This window comes from Camelina sativa, chromosome 16 (genome assembly GCF_000633955.1).
Source record: "Camelina sativa cultivar DH55 chromosome 16, Cs, whole genome shotgun sequence".
In the NCBI taxonomy this organism is placed as follows: domain Eukaryota; kingdom Viridiplantae; phylum Streptophyta; class Magnoliopsida; order Brassicales; family Brassicaceae; genus Camelina; species Camelina sativa.
In genome coordinates, this window is record NC_025700.1 from 5,057,088 (window position 1) to 5,065,303 (window position 8,216).

An 8,216-nucleotide genomic window follows, 5' to 3' on the forward strand; every position below is an offset into this window, starting at 1 on the left:
TCAAAAGACTGCTATTGTAATGTATATGATAGAAATATATAAGATTAACATATGCGTTTTTATAACTATAAAAATGTTAAAGTGAAGAGACATATAACAAGTTATTTAATGTGTTCATAAAGACAATTTGTTGGTAGTAGTTAAGACTAAAGAGTAGATTTTAACAGTAAAATATATTTGTGTGTACACATAAACTTTAAGTGTTAATATAGACAGTAGATTTGTAAACGGATATACATTAGTGTATTATAGCAAAAAAAAAAACAACTATGTTCTATAACTAAAAGCTTATCTCTTTACTTTTATACATTATTTTTATTTACGAAAATAATTAAATATATATTCTTTGTTAAATTAAATTAAATTTTAATATTTTTGAACTCATCTACAACTATTTTCTTTAGTTAAAAGTGTATCTGATTTTTTTTCAACCAAACAATAAAGTAAAAGGAATTTCCTCGGTTAGTTTCCTAAATCAGAGGAAAGGGGTTTACAAAAGAAACTTCAGAGATAAGAGAATGCGAAGTATGGGCAAGACAATCCGCCTTCATATTTGTCGCATGATGGATCCAAGAGATGGAGAGTAGTGAAAAAACTCCAGTGAATTAAACTCATCGAGCAAGTTGAAGAAGGATGACCAATATTCAGGGGAATGCACCATAGTGAGTAACTCATAACGTATCTGCTCCATGGCCCACAACAATGTTTCTAACTCTGAATGCAGGAGGGAGGAGATCCGTCTTAGACACTCTGCCCCCAACAACAAGGTTCACTCCTCACCTGTGTAACACCACCAGCCCAATCATGAATGCTCATTGGTTGCTTTCCAAGAACCATCAATTTGACGGAGATGGAGCCGATATGACCACTGTAAAAGATATCGCCTCTTCCCAGGCTAACATATCGCCAAAGCCTGAGCAATTATATCATTCGTCTCGATCTCTAAACCTTAGTTTTTTTTTTATGGCTTTCCAGATTGTCCATAAAAATCATGGTAATTGAAGAAGTTGATCAGGATCACCATGTTGAGAGGCATCCCTCCAGAAAACAAAATCCAAATTTGAGTACACTGACTCATATGGAAAACCCTCTGATGAGACCGGAGTTAGAGATAAATCTTAAGCTTCCTAAGAGTGAGGTCATTCAAAGAAAAATGTGATTAATAGTCTCAACCGCAGAGTCGCACCTTTTAAACAAGATATTTACATTGGACACCTCGGTGTATCTATTTACTTTTATATATAGTTTTTACTCACTAAAAATATTTACTTTATATTTTTTGTTAAATTTTATTTGATTTTAAAAATTCTAAACCCGCACATCGGGCGAGTCCTAATCTAGTATTATATAATAATCAAATTACAAACTCATTTTTAATAGTAGTTCAGAAAACCGTACTACAACATTGTGCTATCAATATAGAATTTTTTGTAGTATCATTTTTAAGAATAACCAACTTGAGAAATTTGATGGGGGAGGGTTAGTTTACAATTGGAGTGTAAACGGCTTGTATTCACCCCCTCCTCTTTAACTCAATCATAATCTTGTATCTAATATTTATTTTAAAATATAATTCAAAATTAAATTAAAGAAAAAACAAATTAAGGAAATAAATTATGTATATTTTAATTAAGGAAAGTTAAATATTGGTTTGATCTAGATTTTACAATTAAACAAAGTTATATATCTGTTTGAGTTTATAAATGAGAGTTTGGTTTAAATTTTACAACTATAACGAAATTATATGTCGGTTTGGGTTTACAAATTAGGCGATTAGGGTTTAGATTTTACAATTAAAACAAAATTAAATGTTGGTTTGGGTTTACAAATGAGGTGGTTAGGATTTATATTTTACAATTACAAAAAAAAATATGTCGTTTTGATTTACAAATGAGGTGGTTAGGTTTAGATTTTACAATTAGAACAAAATTATATGTCGGTGTAGATTTACAAATGAGGTGGTTAGGATTTAGATTTTACAATTAGAATAAAATTATATATTGGTTTGGATTTTTTTCCTTTTAAAATGATGCATACACATTTTGTTTTCATATTTTATAAGGGGATGAATGCACAGGTTCATCCCTAAAAGCAAATCCAAGTGATGTGATAGGATGAATAATAGATATCTAGGTAACAACCCGCACTAATGTGCAGAATAAATCAATTTAAATAAAATTATTATGAGTAAATTATAATTATTGAATTAATATCTGTTTGTGTCAAACATAATATCTAATTTAAAGTATTTTTTTAATTCAAATTTTTGTTTATTGCGTGTTAAAATACGTCTCACCCGTGAAATCTTTGAACGTGAAAAAGTTTTAATGTAGTCGATAAAATATTATTATTTATGGCAACATCTCTTTTGTGCAATTTATTGAAACATGATAAGTGATTAAATAGAAAAGAAAAAAAATATATTTTTAAAATTTTGGAAATTTTAAGAAGTGTAATATGCATTTACATAAAATGTAAAGATATGAGTACTATTAAGTTCAAATTTGTATTTTAATTTGCTGACTTTTTTGTTACAGTCATTTCTATTTTTAGTGTTTGGGAAAAAATTTTGATATATTATTTGATGAATAACTATTTTTACTAATATATTTAGATGTTACATTTTAAAAGTTTTTAAAACTACACCTAACAAAATATAGTACACGTGAAAAAAGAAAAATTTAACAATATTTGTTATTATTATTTTTTAGTTAAACATATAATGACATGTATTGTAAATAATATTATCAAATAGGGGTAAATTGATAAAAAGTGTTTTGAGCTCTCGAGCGACATTTCAGTATTTTTTTCAAAATGCTTCCCTATTAATATATAGGATATGTAAAGATAAGGAAGATGGGGAAGATAAGAGGTGTAAAAAAAAACTAAAAATTGGATGGTCAATGGACGCGCATTTAACGTGAACGTCACTTGTCATTAGAGGTGGATATATTGTTGGGACTGAGTTTGTGTGGACTAGTCGGAAAACAACATGAAGAATTGTCGATGACTACATGATTGTATTACTCAAAGAGGTGTATTTACCTTCCTAAACTATAACAATTACTAGGGGTTGTAGGCTTGTAGCGCAGGATATATTTGGTAGGTATTTTTTTAATTTATATGTTATTTAATGTTGGTCGTTTTTTTGTTCTTGTTTTCATATTGTGGTTTCTCGTTTTTTTTTTGGGGGTTTTTTAAAAAAGTTCGGTAAAATTGTTGATTATGATTGATAGAGATGACTACATGATTATGTACTCAATCAGTTGTATTTACCTTCCTAAACTATAACAATTATTACGATAAATGTACATACTGAATATTAAGGCAACTAAATTACTCAAATACATGATCACCAAAAATATTAAGGCAATTATTATTAGTTTCGAATGATTGTAGCAAAAACCAAAAAGATTGACTTATCTCATTTCATAAATCTTTTGTGAGTTCTAAAAAAAAGCACAATGGCATAATTAAAGCCAAAAAGCTATAAACAAAATCCTGCGCAAATCACCTACTACAATACCAATATTAAATCAAACCAAATTATAGATGGGGTAAAAAGACCAAACACAAAACCAGTAAACAGGATTGCCAACCTCTCGAAGTATTCAAAGATAATTTTAAATTTGAGTTTAAAAATACATAGCAATTAATAAAGAGTGAGTTTTAAGATCACATTCAACGAGGATACAGTCTAGTGATCGATGCATCGTTAATAGACACTGGAACAGATTTACTCGTGGTAGATTTATCTGATTCAAGCGGGCCTTCGGGTCTAGTATGATTGGAAAACCCTGGTGGCCTAGGCACTGGTAAATTAATAGTATTACTAGTGAACATCACTAATATGGTTGACATGGATGGACGGTCCACAGGAACTTCTTGAACGCACAAAAGCCCTACATGGATGCATCGAACCACTTCACTCTTCGGGCACTTATCTATGATAATTGGATCCACAAGGTCTAACGCTGTTCCATAATTCCAAAGCCTCCAAGCCTACAATTGAAGTCAATTAATCAATCAGTTGCCACCATAGCAATTAATACTTGATTGCCTTTAAACTTACATATGTGACCAAGTCGTCTGGATCATCTGTCCCATGGAAGCCGTTATTCTTCCTACCACTTATAATCTCAAGTACTAACACTCCGAAGCTGTAGACATCAGACTTCATTGAGAACTGCCCGCGCATCGCATATTCGGGAGCCATGTAACCACTGGAATCCACAACAAAAATTCATTACGTTGGCAAAATGTTTCTAGAGAGTTCCTTCTTGATGGCTATTCATTTCTATCTCATTTGTTCAACAAAATTCATCATTTGGTGGGTATATGGAGGTTATAGGCCAAAACCCATAATTTCTTCAAATTCTAAACAATAGCACGTAATATTAGGTTTCTTCCACCCTATGACCTCTAGGTTTTTTCTTCTAGCTAAAAGTTTGAGAGGAAGACTTACTAGGTACCAACTATTATTTTTGTATTTTCCTCGGTTTGTTCCAATTCGAAGATCCTAGCCATTCCAAAATCTGCAATTTTTGAATTCATATCCGCATCCAAGAGAACATTGCTAGCTTTTAAATCACGATGTATGATTGTGAGTCGTGAATCCTGATGAAGATACAGAATCCCTCGAGCAATTCCTCCAATGATATTGTATCGTCTAGTCCAGTCCAGCTGACCTTTCTTTGTAGGGTCTGTGCACATCCATGAATTATAGTTAGATCCTAAGATTTGCAACCCTCTCCAAATCTTGAAGGGAGGCTAAAGATTCACTGAAACAAAAAAAATAAATGCAACTCACCAAAGAGGACATAATTAAGGCTTTTGTTTGGAACATACTCGTAGACCAATATCCTTTCTTCTCGTTCTATAGAAAATCCGAGAAGCCTAACCAGATTTCTGTGCTGAAGCTTTGCAACAAGAACGACCTTGTTCTAAAACTCTGTGTCACCTTGTTCTGATGATTTTGATAGTCTCTTCACTGCAACTTCAGTCCCATTTGAAAGTATACCCTGTCACGTGTCCCATCATCTTGTTTTCCAATCGTGTTTACACAAAATTTCAATAAGATGTAGTGAACCTCACAAGCAGTTAAAGAAGTAATACCTTGTAGACCTCACCGAATCCACCCCGACCAATCTTATTATCCTCTGAATAATAATTTGTTGCAGCTTGAATTGTTTTGTGATCAAGTTGCAACGATTCTATGGTTGTTATATCATGCCCTGTTACAAAATAAAAGTTTTGGTAGTCAGGAAAAAAGAGGCTGAACAATGAGATTAGTAAACTCAATAAAGATTGTTAATCACTTGAATCTTTACCATTAAATGAAGGTGTTGTCTCATAAGTCCTCTTTGCCCTTTTCGCAAGGAAACAATAACCCGCTATGAAAAGCAGAACAGCCACTATAATAGGCACAACAATGGCTACCACTAACACAGATGAATTCCCATCTTTCCCTGCATTTAAAATCAGTAGTGGCCTTTTTAATAACAATCCAAAATTCTGTCAAAAGAAAGAAACTTTCTATGGTTATTCAAAAAAAAAAAAAAAAAATGAAACTTTCTATTTTGGTATTGCTAATTACAAATGACAGACAAAGAAGAACTCTGAAATTCTGGTCGAAGGACAAAACCTTTTTCTTTTTCCGATCGAAAAACTAATTTTTTTTTTTTTTGTCAAAGATCGAGAAACTAATTTTTTATATTGGTACTAAAAAAAATTAAAAAGTTAATTATGGAAAAATTTGGGCTTCGAACATGAAAAAGCATAGGAAGTAGACAGAGAGCTCTGACCATCTCGGGGAGGAGGCGTCGGTGGTGGTGATTGAAGTGTGCTACTGCTAATGACGGATTCATTGTAAAATTGGTAGAACTCGTATCTTGAATTACAGCTCGGCAAAAGAACTCTTGCCCCGATTCTTTCAGTGGGTAATTGATTGATGGACGTTTTCAAACAAAGCGAGCAGTCTTGTGCCGTCAGATCAGGGGTGCACCGAACAAGTCCATACAATTCCTGAGACGCATTGAAGTTGGCTTTTATCGCAACTAATTTTCTGGAACTAGCCGCGGCTTCACTTGCGGCTTGGTTCATCAAGGATAAAACCAATCCTCGGAAACTCTCTTGTTGGTTTGTTGGAATATTAATGAGGCTGGGTAAGGTGTATCCGTCTATCGTCCGAAGGGTCGAGAGAATATTCCGATGAGAGTATCTGAGCATACACTCATCGTAATAGAGCACGGCCTCTCTCTGATTCGGACACCGATTTAAGGATTGGTTGACGGCAAAGACGACGCAGTCACGCATCTTTCCGGCGAGACGCCTCCGCAAAGGAAAAGTCCGGTGACCATGTCGGGTTCTTGACCAACTGTGGCGTTTTGGAATCCTGTGGAGTATGAAGCGTTGCGGGAAGAGAAGAAAGACAAAAGAGTTGTGAGATTGTTGTAGTAAGTGCTGTTCCTTGAATACGTTGTCGTACTTGGACAAACATAGTGTAAGAGCGTAAGATCCTGAACAGAAGCTCTGATGATAGAGAGGAAGAACAAAACGAAAAGGAAGATGAAATAGGCGAAAGAAGACATTGCTCGACTTCTATGATTTGGGTCTCTCACATCATAAAGTTTTGTTTATATGAAATTTTCTAACGTAATATTAACGTTAAGAACCGTATGATATACGTTGATTGTGAACAGACGACAAGTCGACTCAAAATAAAGGGGTTTTGTTTTTAATTTTGGGTAAATGTTATGAAAACCCACTTTGGGTGTGAGTTCTGTCACAAAAACCCACTTTCCACTCATGGTATACTTTCCCAAGTTTTTTGCTTATGTGTCTACTTTCCTTTTACATTTTTGCCCTTACTAACAACTTACCTCTCTTTCTCTCCTTCTTTTCTCTCTTTTTCTCTTCTTTTTTGTTGTTAACACTTTAACAAAGTAGAATATATTTATTTGTTATCATAAAACAAATTTTCTATTTATTTATATAAAATATGTTATGATTATATATTTTCTACATTTTAAGATACATATTGCTATATTTTTTATGAATTTTTAGATTATACAGTATCCATCAGTCGTTGAACATTTGTTCAATTATAAGTGGATAATCAATTGCAGTATTGTTAATAGATAGTTACTTGTGTTTATTCATACAAAATATACATACATAAATTTGGTTAGATCTTTATCCATAGCATATTATCCATAACACAACATAGACCAAATAAGTACAAAACCCTTTAATTCTAAATTTTAAATCCTAGAACATAAACCCTTGAACCTAAAACCAAAACTATTCACTTTAAAAAAAAAAAAAAAAAAGTTTAGTGGATAGAAAAACTGTGGATAGGTCTCCATGGATTTACAAAGCATATCTAGACATTAAGCTGAAGAATAGCAGTTGAATGGTGGCTATGGATGTGATCATGTGGATATTTTTTTGTGGATACCAATGTAGACAGACCAAAGAATCATCATACAACATCCACACAATTAAATCCATAGACACCATGAGCTCCTTGCTTCATATTTTGTGTTGGTCCAGAAACATATACACTCATAAGTGGTTAATAAACAAAATAAAAATTAACAACATTGATTTATTTAGAACATTGAATATCAATCATGTGGATTAGTAGTTATGGATACTTATCTTATAATATCTTGCTCATTCTTTACATGAGCAGAAATTTGTCTAAGATAAATTAGCCACATAGGGTTTAGGGTTTAGGGTTTAGGGTTTAGAGTTTAGGGTTTAGGATTTAGGGTTTAGGGTTTAGGGTTTAGAACTTAGAAGTCATGTCCAAGATCAATCATGTTTTTGTACTATTTTTCAGCTAGAAGTAGGTATATTAGAACTTAGAAGTGTCACTAGAAGCATACTACACAATAAACATGGTCATTATTAATCTCAAAGCCTATCCACCAAATTCTGACCACGTGGACAAGCAATCCAGATGAAATTTATTGACAAGTTTGTTGCATGTTCAAACATCACTATAGTTTAGCCACTTAGATGTCTTTTAGCCAAATGTTTTTGTACTATTTTTAAGCTAGAATTAGAGATATTAGAACTTAGAAGTGTCACTAGAAGCATACTACACAACAAACATGGTCATTATTAATCTCTAAGCCTATCCACCAAACTCTGACCACGTGGACAAGCAATCCAGATGAAATTTATTGACAAGTTTGTTGCATGTTCAA

The 8,216-nt window shown here is 32.8% G+C and overlaps 1 pseudogene; it reads right to left on the reverse strand.

Moving 5' to 3' along the window:
- Nucleotides 3,609-6,629, reverse strand: LOC104753380 (annotated as a pseudogene).